This window comes from Pholcus phalangioides, unplaced genomic scaffold (genome assembly GCF_987345545.1).
Source record: "Pholcus phalangioides strain wild (caught in Gottingen) unplaced genomic scaffold, Ppha-v1.0 ptg000003l_1, whole genome shotgun sequence".
Classification (NCBI taxonomy): Eukaryota; Metazoa; Arthropoda; class Arachnida; order Araneae; family Pholcidae; genus Pholcus; species Pholcus phalangioides.
The window spans coordinates 23677480-23696220 of NW_028301596.1; the positions used below are offsets into that span (position 1 = coordinate 23677480).

Sequence of the window (18741 nt, forward strand, 5' to 3'; positions counted from 1 at the left end):
TTTAATTACCACAATTTTTTTTTTTTTTTTTTTATCCAAAGCAAATTATTTGAAATCCAAAGTTTTTCTATGTATACAGTCAAGCTCGCTTATAATGAAATCGGTTATTAAGAAGTATTGATTATGCTTCATAACATCCAATTAGCAAATTTTTTTCTGTCCCAGTGAACCTGCAATACCAAATTAGTGTTAGGAACATCGCTTATACAGGGTTCATACAAAATTTCCTAAATAAAAATTAAGGAGTTTCAAGCAGTTTTTAAGGAGCCATGGCAAACTTAATAACTTTTACAGCAATAAAAAGGTTAATAAGTTTTACAGCAAAAAAAGGGGGTGGAGCACATATGAAATTTATTTTTTATTTGCCAAATTTTCCCTCCTCTCAAAATGTAGACATAGAAGTGGTTCAGAAATTACAACTTTTGATTTGTTACCCAGCATAATAAGAATTCATAAAATAATCAATCTACATACATACTTTTCTGTTGTCACTTAAGTGTTCTAAAACTTTGAAGTTTTGGTCAAAAATATAACTCATAACACAACATCACATAAATTATAAAAATTCTGAAAGTGATATTCATTCCCTTCCCCCAATTATTCAAAATAAAATCCACAGCTGACAAAGATTTTTCTTGCAAAATTATATTTGCAGCAACTTTTTATTTATCTCTCGCTCAAAGTGGATCAACACATACACAAATTCTTTAAAATTAAGTTTTTAAATTTCCCTTCTTGTTTTTCAGTTGTACTCAGAAAGAAATTGTTGCAAAATGAGAGCAAATTTCATGACATTCAACACGATGTTTGGCAATTTAGCACTCGTTATTTGGCGTCATTGGCGATTTAACACTCGTTATTCGGCAAAATTTACAAATTAACTCGTAATTCGGCGGACTAGCTCTTATTCATAAAATGATTTTTTTTCCCCCACGAAACATCGGGATTTGACAAAATGACGATCGGCCATAATAATTTCTGCTGCTTGCAGTGGCAACTTTTTCTTTTTTTGAAAACTGAAACCGTGGTCGGTTCTTGAGAAACACTGGACTAGAGTAAACCATCTTCAGTTGTACGATCAGGGATATGATCGGGGTTTCACGATGAAAAGTCTGATGAGGAGCCGATAATTTGAATAAGGAGTTGCAGTTACCACAATCCGATTTTCGAGGACAAAATTGAGGGCGCGGGAAAGTCGACTTCTTTTAGAAGCAGCTGGAAGGATTTTAAGGAGTTTTTAAGGGCCCTTAAAAAGGAAATGAAAATTATGACTTTTTAAGGAGTTTTAAGCATCGTACGAACCCTGACATTCCCAGATTACTCAAGTGATCCGCGGCATATAATCACGGATCACTTATATGACGCGCGGCACAGATCTAGAGCACTTAAGCGGTCCGCGACACATTTCCAGATCACTTGGATCGGCTAAGTACTTAGAGATCACTAAAGTGGTTCTGTAGGGGACTCAATAGGGAGAATGTTAGTTCAGGTGCCCACAAACTAGTGAAGTTTTATTTGTTTTTCGCGCACCGAGTAAGACACCATTAAGAATATTTCATATTTTTATAAAGGGTGGTTGATTCACGTAAGCAAGCATCATCCAAACCCCCGTCATCAAATCAGAAATTCCCCCCTCCCATCGATGCTGACGTAATACTTGAATGACCCCTAACATAAAGATACCCGAAAGTTATTTTCTGAAGGTTAAAAAAAATGGGTTCAACTAGCGGCTGATCGGCTCGTCTTCGGCTGGGTGTGGGGGAATTTTCGGCTACTGATTCCGCGGAGTGATGTCGTTCAACGGACCATCGATTTCCAACGTTGACTAGTTGGAGAGATAGGCAGGAAAACATCAAAATTAGCGATTTGATAAAAAATCATATTTTTAGAAGCAAAAGCGTATAATCATATTAATTTGCTAAAATCATACTAAATACGAAAAAATCGTAACGGTTAGCAGGTATGCACAACCATTGGATGGTTGTGCAATTCCAATCCCATCTCCCTGCTTTCACATTTCCTATTACAAAGGAGAAGGGGGTTGTTTTTTTTTTTTCTCTTTTCTCCCTTTTTATATTGGGGGGAAGCTTCCTCTTATTTTTCTAGGCAATGCTATTCATCACCATGGGGAATGCCTAAGAACGATCATCCCTTCAGAGAAAAAAAATAAGGACTTTTTAAGGAGTGGCTGCAAAAAGTAAGAAGTTATAAGGGCCCTTCTAGAGGGAAATGAAAAGTTAAGACTTTTTAAGGAGTTTGTAAGGATGTGGGGAACCCTGTAACTGTCATATTTCTAAATATCAGATACAACAAAGTATTTTGCAAAAATGCAATCGGACTGAGTCAGAATGGGAGTATTACTACACTATTCCGAGAAAGGCTATGGGTGTGCCTGTCAGCACTATAGCTAGATGGCAATCTCTAGCTATAGATAGTGCTAGTTCTGCTAATTCCCAGAACTGTTCAAATAAAGAGGAATTGGCATAAACCAACACCATCTATAGCAGAAGGCCTCTGTGTCTTGTGATGTCACTGAAGGTGGTCATCTCACCTATAGCCATTGGATATACTTCAAAAAAGAATACAGAAATGCTGCATGCGTAGACCTGCTATATCCAATGGATATAGGTGAGATGACCACCTTCAGTGATGTCAGAAGCATCGTGCGGAGGCCTTCTGCTATAGTGTTGCATAAACATTGTTCCGTTTTATATGTCAGCATTTCTGTTTTTATAAACCTTCAGGACAATTGAAATGTCTTAAAGCAGTGGTTCGTTTAGTTTCTGTTACTCTCAAGTTTTTTTCCTACAATTAACGTTTTGCACAAGCAAGCACTCATATTCATAGTTTGGCTCTGACATAGACTGGCTATGCCTATTTTGAGAACTAGAAACTTACAGTATATGTGGGTCGGATATTTTATTCAAACCTAAATGAATATGATAATATTTATGACATGTGAATAATTTCCATTTTAATTATAATTAAATTTTCAAGTCTATCAGAGGATTACGAAGTACGAAAGCCTGGATAACCAAGCGGAGATCGAGATGTTGTTCGGAAAGAAAATTCACATTCCTCTGTGGGGAATCGAACCACCAATCTCTCACTGTCCGGGCGAGTGTTCTAACCATTGAACTACAGAGGCCAGACATTTTCAATCCTTAGAGCATATGTATGAATGCTGAACGGGACTGCGCATGGACAGCCTCCAAGCTCAGCTAATAGCCCTTACGACGTTAGCCCCCAGATGGCGACATATAGAGAGAAACGATGTCACTCTCCGCTTTTTACTAACTACTACTCTAACCATTGAACTACAGAGGAAGAAGGTTAGAACACTCGCCCGGACAGTGAGAGATTGGTGGTTCAATTCCCCACAGAGGGATGTGAATTTTCTTTCCGAACAACATCTCGATCTCCGCTTGGTTATCCAGGCTTTCGTACTCCGTATGAAAAGCGGAGAGTGACATCGTTTCTCTCTATATCAGAGGATTACTTTGAGTCCGCGCACCCCATGGCAGTCTTAGGAAAGTGCAACCTGTGCAACTGCACAGGGCACAAAATAATAGGAGGTGCCGAAACAAGTTTTAAGATTAGATGTACATTAGTAAAAAGTAAACTTTTGGTAATATATTTTAAAAAAATTACTATACAAATACTATACACATGAAAAATGACCAAGAAATGGAAAAAAAATTTAAAAGTTTGAATATATGCAGTTGATTTTTTTTAGGAAAAGGATCTATGAGCAGTGAACTTATATACATACAGTATATACCGATTTTGGTCACAATAAAATACATGCACGTGAACTCTTTTCTTTTCGTTTACCATTCCAGGAGGTATTGGACAGCTTTCTTTCTCTTTTGTTGTTCTGTGAAAAATAAAAAGAATGAAAGAAATCTCACTCCACTGCCCCATTTTTCCCCTGCATTCAATGCACTTTGACATCCCAGAAACACTCTAGAAGAGGCGTCAAATCTGAGGTGAAAGGGCAAAAAAAATTGACAAAAAAATTCTCGCTGTTCCTTTAAACGCATCACTTAAAACAGACATTAAAACATATGTTTTCTTTTTTTTTAATTGCAGGGATTTCAAGGGCACCAAAAATGAGTCAGGTCCCAAACTGATTTTGTCCCAAGCCGCCCGGAAAGAAAAAGCAATTTTCGTAGATAGCAGACAATCATGATAATAGGGTTACTGTAAAGCTTTAATATTGTGAAGAGAGAAAGAAAAGAAAACAGAACTTGTTTGAATTCATTCCACTGGTGTTTGGACGTAATATTATGCCCATGATCATAAAGAGACAAAGGAAACTTGATGTACACTTTGAATAGAAAGGTGTTGCTTTATTTTCACAACTTGAAATTGAAGTAATGTGGTGTCTTCCCAGCACTTATAAAATATAAATTTTCTCTTTGTGGCAACATCACAAAAATGTAAAGTCAAGGCCGTCTGGCTAGAGAGTTTTTGTTGTTTAAGTTTTGCCGGCATCTTACACATGTCCCTGCTCTCCTCCAAAACCTGTTTCATTTTACCTTTGTTAATATTGTATATAAATATAATTGTTATGTTGCTTAATCTACTCTTTCGTATATTATAGTTACATCTCAAAGTCTGCTCGCATAACTATATTTGATGACCCAGGCGTGATCTGAACGCACATGATATGGCAACCAATCCTATCGATGTCTCCATCACTCAGGACTTGCAAACAGACAGCATGGCAATCAAACCACCCCCTTTCTGGTGTGAGATGCCAGCGTTGTGGTTCGTGCACTTGGAGGCCCAGTTCACAATGGCAAGAGTGACTAGCGAAGAAACTAAGAACAACATCGTGGTCGGCGCCATGGACCAACGACAGCTCGATGTGGTCAATGATATCGTCATGTCTCCGCCCGATGATCGTCCATATGCTGCTCTGAAGAATGCTCTAATGTCTAGAATGTCTGAATTGGAAAACACCCAAATCATGAAATTACTTTCCGGTTTCGATTTGGGCAATCATCGACTATCACAATTCTGTGCTCACATAGAAAAATGTAATTAAGTCACTTTTTCTTTTTCAAAATTTCACGAGGGCAAATTTGTAAACAATATCTAGCAAAAATATGATACTGTGGCTTTTTGACTTATTGGAATTTGCCTCTGTTGGTTCCTCATAAACCGAAAGAGATGGACAAAATTTTGTCATCTTCAAAAATTTTGACGAATGAGACTCCAGAATGCTAACTCAATTTTTTAGGAAAAGAGACTTGTGACATTTTGCCATCTAACCACAGAATTTCTCAGGGAGGTGAGAAATCTTGCAGCAAACAAGATAAGGTACAATATTCTCAAATTTCTTCGGCCGATGCTTGCGCAGAGCTGCACAAGGAATGCACAAGCAATTGTGTCGGTGAGCTCTGAATCGATGTAAAAGTTTGTTGACATGGCTGATAAAATTCTCGAAACTTGTGATTATGTGAATCCGAATAGCATGGCTATCGCAAAACTAGAAAATGATGCATCTCAGTCATCATCGCATGAAATATGCCTCGCCTCTCTTTCATCTTAGATCAAAAAAATTAACTAATGAGGCACAAGAACTGAAACGAGTTAGTCGACCAGTCAATCGAGATTCTAACAAAGTAGTAGCAGAGATTTGACTCATCACAGCAAGGACATTTGCTGGTACCATATGTGCTACACAGATGCCGCTCAGAGATGTACAAAGCCCTGTGCCTATGTCAGCTCATATAACCAGGGTAATGACCCAGAGTATCAGTGATGATGACGTTTGATGCCAGCCAAGTCTACAGTCGCCTTTTTCTATTCAATCGCTCTTTTAATAGACATTTCTTTGTCGACAAAGGAGTGGATGTTTCCGTGATACCGGTAACTACAAATCAAAGACCCTGTCCAGACAAAAATGTTTCCTTGTACCCTGCAAGCTCTACCTCTTTCAGCACCGAACATCTTGGTTTAAAGACAAAGATTTCTCTGGATCTGGACTTTCATCGTGGCAGACGTGTCTAAGCCAATACTTGGTGCGGATTTCCTCAAGGAATTCGAACCGCCAATGCCTTGTTGTAATGGTTGACACATCCGATATGGCTGTTGGAGAAGTTGTTCAAAAGAAAGTCAACAATGATCGGCAACCGCTATAAGCTTCTCTCAACGACTTACTCCAACTCAGACTCATTACAGAACATATGACTGAAAACTTCTCGCTGCATATTCAACAATAAAGCATTTCCGATACTTCCTTGAAAACAGAAAATTCACACAGTGTCCTTTAATTTTTGTTACTCAGCAAAAAACAGAAAAGTTTTCTCCTTGTCAAATACACTATCTTCATTTCATATTTCAGTTCACAACAGACAAACAACATATCTCGAGTAAAGACAATACGGTAAGCAAACACTTATTTCTTCTCGGCTAATCTTCCGTTTTCTAATTTCAGTGATCTTTTTATCAGTAAATGTCTTCAGACACAAAACATAAACACTTATTCCAGCAGTTGCAACTACATGGCTTTTAGGGCTCTGACTGCTTCACCAAACACCAACTCTGGTCATATCGCTATATTTCAATTTAAAGCCATTAATAAGATGGGTTGGAAATGAAGGCAGTCTATTGGTGGTCGCCTCAAGTTCATTAGGGAAAATATCTTATCTATCCTCTCTTGGGTTTGAACCTGGGACCATGACAGCAACCTTCATTTTTTGGTGGTAGACAAGCATCTTACCACCACACCACTCAGACGTTAGAGATCTGACTGGCTTCATTTATATCATCTGTTGCATTTTGCAAAACTTTAACTTTGTCAACTCCATTGTCTAATTTTTTTTCACCAGTTGCACAAATATCAGTACTGGAGGTGTAAAATTCTTGAGAATAATCTTTAGGAGAATATTCTCAAATATTTTCTGGAGGAATTTTTATTATAAATAACTTGAGAATATTCATAAAGTTCTTGATTAGAACTTTAAGATTCTTTATTCTCCTGTTATTTATAATATATAGTTATATATAATATCCTTGAGAATATTCTCTCGAAAGACTATTTTTATAAATTACTAGGGAATATTATTGAAAATAATAAGAATTATTCTCAAGTTATTAATAACAGTCCTTCCAGAGAATATTCTCTAGCTATAGAAGTCCTTCCAGAGAGTATTCTCAAGAATATATGTAATAACATGTATTATAATAAATAATCTCTGTAAATAACTTGAGAATGATTTTTATTATTTTCGATAAGAATATTCTCTAGTAATTTATAATAGTTCTTCGAGAGAATATTCTCAAGAATGCTCTCTGTCCCCTGCCTCTTTTCCCATCAAGAACACGTTAATACTGAAGTTTGTAGCCCATAATATTAAATATGGAAGAGTTGATCAGCTATGCCCAAGAATATTAAGAAGACACCAACGAATAAGGCAAATACATGAAAAAACAAAAATCCTAATGCATTTCAACACCAATGGGTGTCGTCTTCAGAGGAAAAATATTCAACCACTAGTCACGCTGACCGAGTTTCCCACTTGGGTTGAATACCAAATCTTAGCGCTTGGTTGCTCAGCGGAAAAAGTAAATCTGTTCACTTCAAATGTTGTAGTCAGAATGAAGCTGTGAGCCAGCGTAAAATACTAATGCAGCGTCCTGATTGGACACTTGCAGATTAGTGCTACCCGATTGGTCTATTCAAATTTTCTTAGAATTATCACAACTGAATGTGGGGGGTCTATGTCATTCTAACGAGTAACAATTGTTCCAAGTCATCTTTAGAGCCGCTCCAAAGCACAAAAGTATCGTCCATGTATCTTCGATAAAATGAGAAGGGCAAAACATTCAATAGCTTACTCTCAAAGTCGTCCATATATATCACACAAAATCGGCAAGATGGGATTGCCTATTGCTAGACCATCTGTCTGGGTGTACAACTTGTCATCAAAACTGAAGGCTGTTTGTGAGATACATGTGAAGATGAGATTGCATATTTCTTATACTTCAGGCTGTGAAAAATTATGTGTTTTAAGTCGTCTTTCTAGAAAACTGATACTACCAGCTATGGGAATGTTAGTAAATATTGAAACTATGTAAGAAAATGAAACCACCATGGCCGAATTACACAGCTTTTAAAGAAATGTGAGTGAGACAGAATTTAAGTGTATGTACATCGAAGTAAACAACAGTTCTGTATCTTCTTAGAATGATTGTGATTATATAAGAATAGCTTCCTTTTATCAATCAACTTTTTGTTTTGAACTTATTTATCTAATTTTAAAATTACGTTTTAAAGTTTTAATCTAACTTTAGTCTTAACTTTTAAAACCTAGCATCATGACCAAGAGAATATTCTGAGAATATTCTCAAACTAAAGTTGTCATTGGGGGGGGGGGGGTGATTATGTAAAAAAATGCTTTGTTTTAAATGTTTCAGGCAATGAAAAAAACACTGATTTTTATTTCATAATATAAACATTAGTAAAAAAAATTTTTTAAAGAGAAATGATATTTTCTCGATTATTCTCCAATTTTTATTTTTTATCCAGGAGAATATTCCCATTCTCCGAGAACATTCTCACCACACATCTCTAATCAGTACTGCCTATTTTTATACAGGAAATTAATTGTTTTAAGGCCGGGATTACATTATAAAAGTTCTTTGTCAAAGATCATTTAAAAATAAATTCATTTATAAAAATTAATATCTTTCATTAAAGTTAGTTTCCTTGTCCAATATTTGAAAAAAGATTAATGCTGATGTTTCCTATACTGCAGTTTCAATTGAAGTTTACGTATATACTTAGTGATTTCATAAAGAAATTAGAAAATGAGTTGTACGTTGTCAGTTGGAGCTACAATGATAACTTATGGTTTGTGTGTGTGGGGTGGAGCATACCACTGTAATATCATGCAACTTAGTAACACATATGTTACTAAGTTGCCGCTGTGGTGGTCGAGTGGTTATAGTGACGGACTCGCGATGCGAGGATCCAGGTTCGAACCCCACAGTGGTGGTCGGCTGAAGTTGGTTTTCTGTGGTTCCCAACTTCAAGGCACAAATGCAAGCCGATCTCCCCGTTAAAAAGTCTCGCCACAGAGAGCAACAGTCCTACAACGATAAATCATCCAATCATAACACTTCACTCATAGTTAGAAAAACTAGTGGCAGATGGCAGCACTACATATAACAAGCATTACAGAGAAACAACAAAAACTTCACGTCAGGTTTCACTACATGTACACGCACATTCCCGCATGTACCGATTCGTTGGGGGGTTCCGCGGGGGGAGGGGGCGGAGTGCATGTGTGGTGTAGTAGGTAGGGCCTCCAAAAAATGGCTCGGGGATCCATGATGTTCTTAAGTCAGCCACCTCGTTGGGCAATTTGCCTGTTGTGGCGTTGTATTTGTATATAACAAGATAAGAAATATGCTAACACAGACCTATACTGGAAACGATAGAAAAATTAACTGTCTCACACATTTCAAATATCAGACAATTATATATTTACCGAACAATAAACTTTGCAACGAAAAATAAAAATTGGCTTCAGAGGAAAAACAAATAGAACAGCAGAGAAATTCAAACATGATTTTGAAGTGCCAAAAACAAAAAAAACATCTCTTTCAAAAGTGTTTCTCATTTACTGCTCCTAAACTTATGAATTCATTTCACAGTCAAGAAAAACAACTACTAATAATACTAACCACAAATATGAAATTTACATATATGCAAAAAGCATTCAAAATTATGATGACATATTTTGAAACTGTCCAAAAAAAAGCTAGATATATATAAAATTAACAATTTTTTTTATTCACATATTACTGCTTAAATTATATATTTTTATGTGTATTAATGTTGTACCCAGAATATACTCGCATCATCTTGTTTAAATTTCACTAAATATGAATTGTCATTTTACATTGAACTGTTATGCATCATGTCTTAAATTTCTTATACATGGGGTTTTTTTTCTATAATTATACTGCGTACTTGGCGGCTCACAATGACAGCAAAAAAATTTCAATACAATTTCTTTTTGGCTTCCTGGAAGGACTTGATGTCCCTTGGGGCCACATAGTGTATATTTGTTATATGTGTGTGTATGTCTTTTTTTCTTTTGTATTCCTTTTCGTGTGTTATTGTCCAGTATTTGCATAATGTGTATATTTGTTTGCTTACAATAAAAAAATAAGTAACTTCAAATATTTTATTTAGACAGGAAAAATGGTAGTACCTTCATAAGGAAAGACAAAGAGAATACAAACTACAAAAGGTAAACAAAAAGAACGTTGTCACACATATACAACATAATACACACTTTGAGGGGTGAACAAGATTAAGTGAAATACTATTGGGAGACTACTAGATTAACAATACTCCCCCTCACACCGAAGAGTCAATTGATTCCTAACATTTTTCGAAACATGAACAATTTTTGAGGTGTTAAAACTTTTTGTCAAAATGTCTGCTTCCATTTCTTCAGTGGGCTTGTACTTCACTGATACATCACCAGATGCCACCTTTTCTCGAATAAAATGTTCTTTGATGTTAATATGTTTCGATTTTGAACTAACAATTGGATTTCTTGACATGTTGTTTGCTGATTTATTGTCATTATATATAATTATCTGGCTTTGATTCAGTCCAAATTCATTTATCAGTTATTTCAGATGAATCGCTTCTCTGGTAGCTTCTGTAAGGGACATATATTCAGCTTCACATGATGACAGAGCCACGGTTCTCTGTTTCCTTGATTCCCATGATACAGCAGAACCTCCAAACTTGAAACAGTAACCAGTGTAGGACTTAAATCTTCACTACATGAAGCCCATGTTGCATCAGCATATCCAACTATCATCTTCCCAGTCTTTTGGTATACTAATGATAGATTCTTGGTACCTTGTAAATATCTGAGAATTCTTTTCGCTGCCATCCAATGTGATTTTTCATGGCAATTATTGTACTGGCTCAAATAGCTAACAGCGTATGTGATGTCAGGTCGAGTACCTACAGATAAATACATAAGTGAACCAATAAGACTTTGATACGGATATTCAGATGTTATATTTTTTCCTTTTGACAGTTTGAGAGATGATTCCATCAGAGTAGATATTGGCTTACATTCTGACATTCCAAATCTTTCAAGAATACTTGTAATGTACTTTTGTTGAGACATTATTATCTTTCCATCTTTACGTTTGAATTTGATTCCAAGACAGTACTGGAGTTCACCTAAGTCATGCATTTAGAAGGATTTCATAAGTTCAATTTTCAATTTTTCAAATTGTTGGACCTTATTCGTGGCTATAATGAGATCATCCACATATATTGCAACAATAGTTTTCTCTCCCCCTTTCAATGAAGAGTATAGACATGGATCAGCATTTAGTGATTGAAACCCAAGTTCCTTGAGTTTTTTGTCAAGTTTTGTGAACCATTGATGACTTGCTTGTTTCAGTCCATATAATGCCTTTTTCAAATGACAGACTTTATGTGTTTCATCATTCCTCAGATCAGAAAGCATCTTTCTGGCTTTCATGAAGACTGTTTGATCAGTGTCCGAGCTGTGTTCCAGCATTATTTCAAAGACAAGTTTTTCAAGCATCTCTGGTTTGTCCATGAAAATGTCCTCATCAATTTCTCCATTTAGAAATGCTGTAGAAACATCTAGTTGATGCAAATCCAAATCTTCTTCAACAGCTAATGTCAATAATAGCCTAATTGAACTTAACTTCGCTACAGGAGCATATGTTTCATTGTAATCAAGTTCTGGGCGTTGGTCCTAACCTTCTGCAACTAAGCGAGCTTTTCTTCTCTCAAGATCTTCATTAGACTTGTACTTGTTCTTCAGAACCATCTTACATCCAATAATGTTCATCGAATTTTGCTTTTGAACAATTTCAAAAGTATCATTTATTAAATGTGAAATAATTTATTTTTTCATAGCATCAATCCATAACTGAGCATCAGGACCTTTGAGTGTTTCTTTCAATTCACAATAAGCTGACATTTCATAGTCATTGAACCAAATCGGCTGTCTTCTTGTTCTTTAGATTCTAGTTTCATTCTTATCTTCAATTCCATCAGGTTGGTCTTTATCATCTCCATCAATATGTTGATTTTTCATCAGATTCTGAGGATTCATCTTGATCAGAGTTTAACACAACATCAAATACTTCACCTATATTTTCATTTGCGACAGGAACTTGAAATTCTGTTTTGTTGGAAATTTTTTCTTTTCTTTCTAGAAGGTCGTCAACATTATTTGAGTTCTCATCATTGTAGAAAATGTTCAATACTATCACATCTCTGGCTATTTCTATCTGCTTTTTGCTATTCATCCACATTCTATAAGCTTTTGAATATTCAGCATAACCTACAAACATGCCAACATTACCTCTTGGATCGAACTTCCCTTTTTTTTTTTTTCTTGTCTAGGACATAAGTCTTTGATCCAAAAACTTGTAGATGCTTTACCGATGGAATTCTTCCAGTCCATCTTTCAAAAGGTGTTTTATGCTTAATCACTCTTGAAAGCGTTCTGTTACATAAATAATTTGCAGAATTGATGGCTTCAGCCCAAAGTGAAGATGGAGCTTTAGATTCAATTAGCATGCATCTTGCTTTATCTAGAAGAGTTCTGTTTTTCCTCTCAGCTAGACCATTTTGTTCTGGCGTATATGGTGCAGATAATCTTCTCTTGATTCCACATGCTTTTAGGAAATCATTGAATTCAGTACTACAGTATTCTCCAACTCCATTGTCACTCTGCAAATGTTTGATCTTTTTGCCAGTGTGATTTTCAACTTTATTTTTATATTCTTTGAAGAATTTCAGCACTTAATTTTTGTGTTTCAGGAAGTACACTTTACAATATCTGGAACTATCATCAATAAAAGTTACAAAGTATTTTGATCCGCCAGGAGATGTTACTCGCATCAGCCCATGAACATCTGAATGCACTATCTCTAACAAGTCCAGTTCTTTTGGATCTGTTCTTCTCTCAAATGGGACTTTTGTCATCTTTCCTTGAATACATGCTTCACAGTCATTCAGTTTTTCATTCAGATTAAAATATATTCCTTGAACTGCACCGTTTCTTTGTGCAGATTTCAGGTCGACTTCATTGATATGACCTAGTTTCTTGTGCCAGGTCATAATCTTGGATTCTGCTGTATACCTTGAATTTTCTGGTCGATTATTAGCATCGTATGTGTACAGACCATTTTTCTTGGGTACAATCAAAGCTATTTCTCCTTTTTGGTTTTTAACAAGAGCTTCATTCCTTTTGAAAATGACAGTTCCTCCATATTCAGTGATTTTTGTTCACAGATAATAAATTTGTCATCAGTTCAGGAACATACAGCATATTCTTCAATGTAACTGTAGAGTCTCTATTGGATTTCAGTTCTATAGTTTCCTTTCCTTGGAATTTGGTGTTTTGACCTACAACCAGTATCATGGTTCTCGATGAGATTTTTGAAACTGGAGTCATCACAACACATGAGATGTGCTTCCACTATCCAAACACCAGGATGATTTGGCTTGTGGTTTGTCTACAAGTGATGACAGACACTTCTCTTCTGCTTTGAAGGAAGAGTTATCTTTTTTCACATTCTTTGACCAGCAGTCCTGAGCAAAATGTCCCGGCTTTTAGCACTTGTGGCATCGAAATCGTGTTTCTTTTTCACTTGATAATGCTTTTGTATGCGGAAACCTGTGGTGTGGTTCCCTTTTTCCATAAAATGCATCTTCAGGTTGCCTTTCAGCCTTAGAATGCGAGCTCCTTGCTTCACCTTCCTCAATTATCTTTATTTTCAGGTCTTCTGGTCGTGGCAATTCATCTCTGCACTCTATTGCAACCCGAAAGTTCTCGAATGATTCTGGACGACTGTATAACATCATTACACACAGCAGGTCATCATGGATTGTAACATCCATATCTATCAATTTGTCTACAGTGTCCATAAATGCATTGAGATACTCTCTTGCACCAACTTTCTCTTGCATCTTTAATAATATAAATTTTTTTAACAAAGTTGCTTTTCTTGCAGGACCAGAACTTTGATAGATACCTTTTAGTGTATCCCATACATCTTTGGATGTAACACAATTTTTTACTTATTTCAGTTCTGTAGGGCTGATGATAAGCACAAATCAGATCTTGCCTCTAGATCTTTGTCAAGCCATTTTTGTCTCTCCTCAGCTTCAGCTGGTTCTGTGATTTTCCCATTCACATAATCCCACAGTTTACTTTTAATAAGTAAAGCTTGTGCCTGAACCTTCCAGGTGTCATAGTTTTCTTTGGGTAGTGGCTGTATACATTTTAATATATTTATTCAGACTCACTAACTTGCATTAAGTGAGCGCTGGTCCCCATAACCTAAAGTAACTTCAAATATTTTATTTAGACAGGAAAAATTGTAGTACCTTCATAAGGAAAGACAAAGAGAATACAAACTACAAAAGGTAAATAAAAAGAACGTTGCTACACATATATAATATAATACACACTCTAGCCCCGTTCACATGGGAAATAGAAAAAGCGGGTTTAAAACCCGCTTCAAGAATTTTCACCAATGACTGCTCTCCATTTCTTTCCTTATGAAGGAAAAAAGTCGTCAAGCGGGTACTAGCACTCCTAATGCTACCGCAATATTTGCACATGTGAACGGGGCTTCTGAGGGGTGAGCAAGATTAAGTGAAATACTATTGGGGGACTACTAGATTAACAATACATCATGTCTTAAATTTCTTATATATGGGGTTTTTTTTTCTATAATTATACTGGGTACTTGGCAGCAAAAAAAAAATGCAATACAATTTCTTTTTGGCTTCCTGGAAAGACTTAGTGTCCCTTGGGGCCACATAGTGTATATTTGTTATATGTGTATGTATTTTTTTCTTTTCCTTTTGTATTCCTTTTTGTGTGTTATTGTCCAGTATTTGCATAATGTGTATATTTGTTTGCGTACAATAAAAAAATAAAGCAGTAAAAAAACTGAAATTTGAAATTTCATTTCTTTTGTGATAGATTAACTGGATTATTTCGCTTCCCACAAAATTACTCATTTCTCACAGATTATTCATTTCTCACAAATTAACGACACTTTTCACAAAAATTAAGAAAATTTTCACAAAAACAGGACCTTGCAAAAAAGTCTGAGCCGAGCCCTGCTTACCCCAAATAGAAGTCTGTCTTGGGGCCACCGAAAAGGAACAACAAGGCCTTATAGAAAATGAGTTTTATGTCACCCGAGGCTCTTTTGCCCAGTTCATGGTTTACCTGCTGCTCCTCAGAATAGTTAGGTGGTGTGTTTTCATTTATAAAAATCCAATTCAAAGCAAAAAGAGACAAAAAATCAATATCTTCATCTTGCTGAGGCACCCCTAGAAGCCACGGCGCCCACTTTGAAAAACCCTGTCATATTATCACATCACCGGATTTGATGGTTCACATTAATGATACATTTATTTGATTATCATCTGAGATGGTGGAGATTCATTATATGAAGGGTGGCCAACTTCTTTCTATTCAAGGGCCAATATAATGTTCAGTTGCTGCATCACGGTCCGCAAGTGCCACTCCAATGTATATTCCACGGTTCAAGGTAAAAGCTTGGAGACAATATGAGATGGTAAAAGTCCGAAAATCCTTGCAAACGTTTTTATTTCAGACGCATTACCAAGTCAAAGACCATTTTTAATCAGTCAATAAACCCTAATTAATTTATTAGTTCTTGATGATTAATAATCAATCAATTAATATAATAATTAAACAATTAAATTAAGCTAATTGGGAATTAATATTAATGAATAAATTATTTAATTTAGGCCGTCCGCACACGGAGCGATTCCGTGGCGAGTGAGCTACAATTCTTTTCTCCCTCTCCCTCACTTCTCAACTAAATGAGTTGGAGACCGCCAACGGCGCGATTGATTTTTACGCATCGCGATTGCGAAGCGAGTGATTGGTTTTTCGAGCGATCTGAAAAGAAGTGAGATTCTAATCGAATCGTCCAAATCGTCAGGAAAAAATGGAGGCCTTCAATCTAAAATTTGTCAGTTTCGTTGAGAGATATCTGGAATTATACGACTACACGAGGCCCAGTTACTCCAGGAAGGATGCTGAGTGTAATAGGGAAGGAAGTAAATTCATCAGGTATGTAGCATTTTTTTTCATATCATAAACAATACTAATTCATCGCAGTGTAGCAATTTTTTCATTGTTTACATACATGAACGTGATGAAAACTGGGCAGATTTTCATGGCATTCAGTCGGTACGGGATGAATTTTTGTTTCTTTTTTGGCTTAATGCAGTAGGATTTGCTTTTAATGGGGGTCCGTGAAAACTTCCAGCCTTTTGGGGGGGGGGGGGTGCAAAAGAAGGTTATATCCCATGTTCTTTCAGCCGGGAATGCAATGTTATCATAAACTTTGTCTTAAAAACTTAAAGACAATAATGTGATTTGCTTTTCGATGATTTAATAAATGAATTAGGTTCTGCTTATTTATTATGCGGCTCGTGATAATTTTTTTGTTGTGAAGAAAATTACAAGGCAGAGAACAGGTGGAAGAAGTGGCAGGAAAGTAGGGAGAGCATGGGTGCAAAGGCGAAAAATCTTCCAGTTCGCTGGCACAAAAAATCGGCCCATTAGCGGATGGCAATCATACAAATCGTATAATCGCCCACATCGTTGGAAATTCGCTGCGATCGCTCGTGACTCGCCGCTTGACTCACTCACCTAGTAATCGCTCCGTGTGAGGAGGGCCTTATTATCAACAGTAAAAACCCATTTTAAAGAATAAAAAACGATAATAATTTATTAGTTTTCCTAAATGCTGCCACGTATCCAAGTTTCGATTCACTTGCACTCAAGACCATTAGTAGTGTATTTACAGTGGGGGCTAAGCGGGCTACAGCCCAGGGCGGCAAATTCAGAGGGGTGATGAATTTTGGAGAATGGAAAGAAGGGGAGAGAAAAAACATTTTTTTCAATTCACGTTTCGTAAATGTGTGGAAATGCCATGTGTCATTCCTATTGCAAATAATATATAATTATTAAACCATATTGTCTATTTTTTGTTTTTTCCACACAGACTGTCGTTGAAGTAAAAAATATATGATTGTCTAACTTTCCTATACAGTGTTATTCACCGTCTTCCCAAATAATATTGTCACAAGTAGAGGTGGGAAAGTGAAAAGAAGTCCAGCGAAGCAAAGCAGCACTCATTTTAGATTACTGAAGGTGCTGGAAAAAAAGACAAGAGTTCAGCCGACATACCCTAGAACAGGGGTTCTTGACTTTTTTAACCGCTACCTAAAATCAGCAACAAGATCAGCTTGTTTGTGACTTTGTTTTACAAAATTAGTGAAAAAAAAGTGGCGCAATAAGTGCACTTATAGCAAGACTGTACGTTAAGTTGTACAACTCATCACGAAAGCCCTTGCAAATCCCATTTGGGTCATCATCCATAATCTCAAGAGCCCCTGGCTGTTAGTAGATTTATAGGATACATCTTGCAAGCCCCTGCACAACTTTTGGACGTCACTCATATATCAAGAATCCCTGGTTGTAAGTGAATTTGTTCGACCCACCTCGGAAGCCCATGGCAAGCAAGTCCTGGTAATGATCCATAGCTCAAGATCCCCTATCTGTTAGTGGATTTTTCACCCACCTCAGAAACCCCGGCCTATCAAGTCTGGGTTGTGACCCATAGCTCGAGTCCCTGGCTTAGTGGATTCGTACGACCCCTCTCGGACGCCCCTGCAAATTATGTTTCAGTCGGGACCTGATAGCTCAGAGTCCTTGGTGGTTAATGGATTTGGACTACTATCCATCTTGGGAGCCCAGCAACTCAAGGTTGGGTCGCAACCCATAGGTTAAGAACCCCTGCCCTAGAAAGAAGGGAGGCTTATCTTCTTCGGAGGGCTATCTATAGAGGGTGTCGGTACAGTGGTCAGGAAGAAAAAGAAAGAGGGTTCTTTCCGTGACTGGAAGCTGCTGCACCCTTCCCAGCTGACCACAAAGAACCTTTCAACAGCTCAATTTTGGCTCTCTTTGAAAGTGAAAAGACAGAACATTCTACTGATTTTAACAACACCCGTCATATGAAAAAGAATCTTCTGCAACAAAAATGCTTTTATCGGCACTGGTCGGGGCTTTGGTGAGTCTTTGGGCTATGGTTGCCCATCTGGGGGGGGGGGGGGGGATAGAAACACGTGTTAAGTGGCTATAAATCTAATGGATGAATTCGATTACACAATACAATTTTTTTAAACCTGTTTGGGAACCAAAATGGGATGAAGCTGGTTAACACAGAACAACATCCGTTTGCAATCACTAATTGGAATATAAAGAAATGGTACAAAATGGTAGGCGGGGTCATGCGATTCCGTTTACTGGTCCTATAAGGACAGCTCTACTCATGTGACTTTTTCCTGAAAAAAAGGGGGGAGGACAAATGTGGAGCTTGGCAAAATCCACATTTTTATGAATTGTATACAATATTACAAAACACACGCTACATTCGATTATAAACGCAGGATTACCAACAAAACGGGAAATACTCCTCTTCATTCTACACTTTCCTGACAAAAACAAAGTGAGTGAATATTAAATATAGCTACTCATTTCTGATAAGTTCATACTTTTTGTACTTTGTGAGAGTTTTCTTTAATGATAATTTATGAACAATCGCCACAATTCAATCTTAGGTAAATTGAAATCCCTGGAG

The 18741-nt window shown here is 36.7% G+C and overlaps 1 protein-coding gene across 10 annotated transcripts in view; it reads right to left on the reverse strand.

The window, feature by feature from the left end:
- Nucleotides 1-18741, reverse strand: part of Pcmt (Protein-L-isoaspartate (D-aspartate) O-methyltransferase) — a 121732-nt gene that overhangs the window by 86889 nt on the left and 16102 nt on the right. The window lies entirely within an intron of this gene.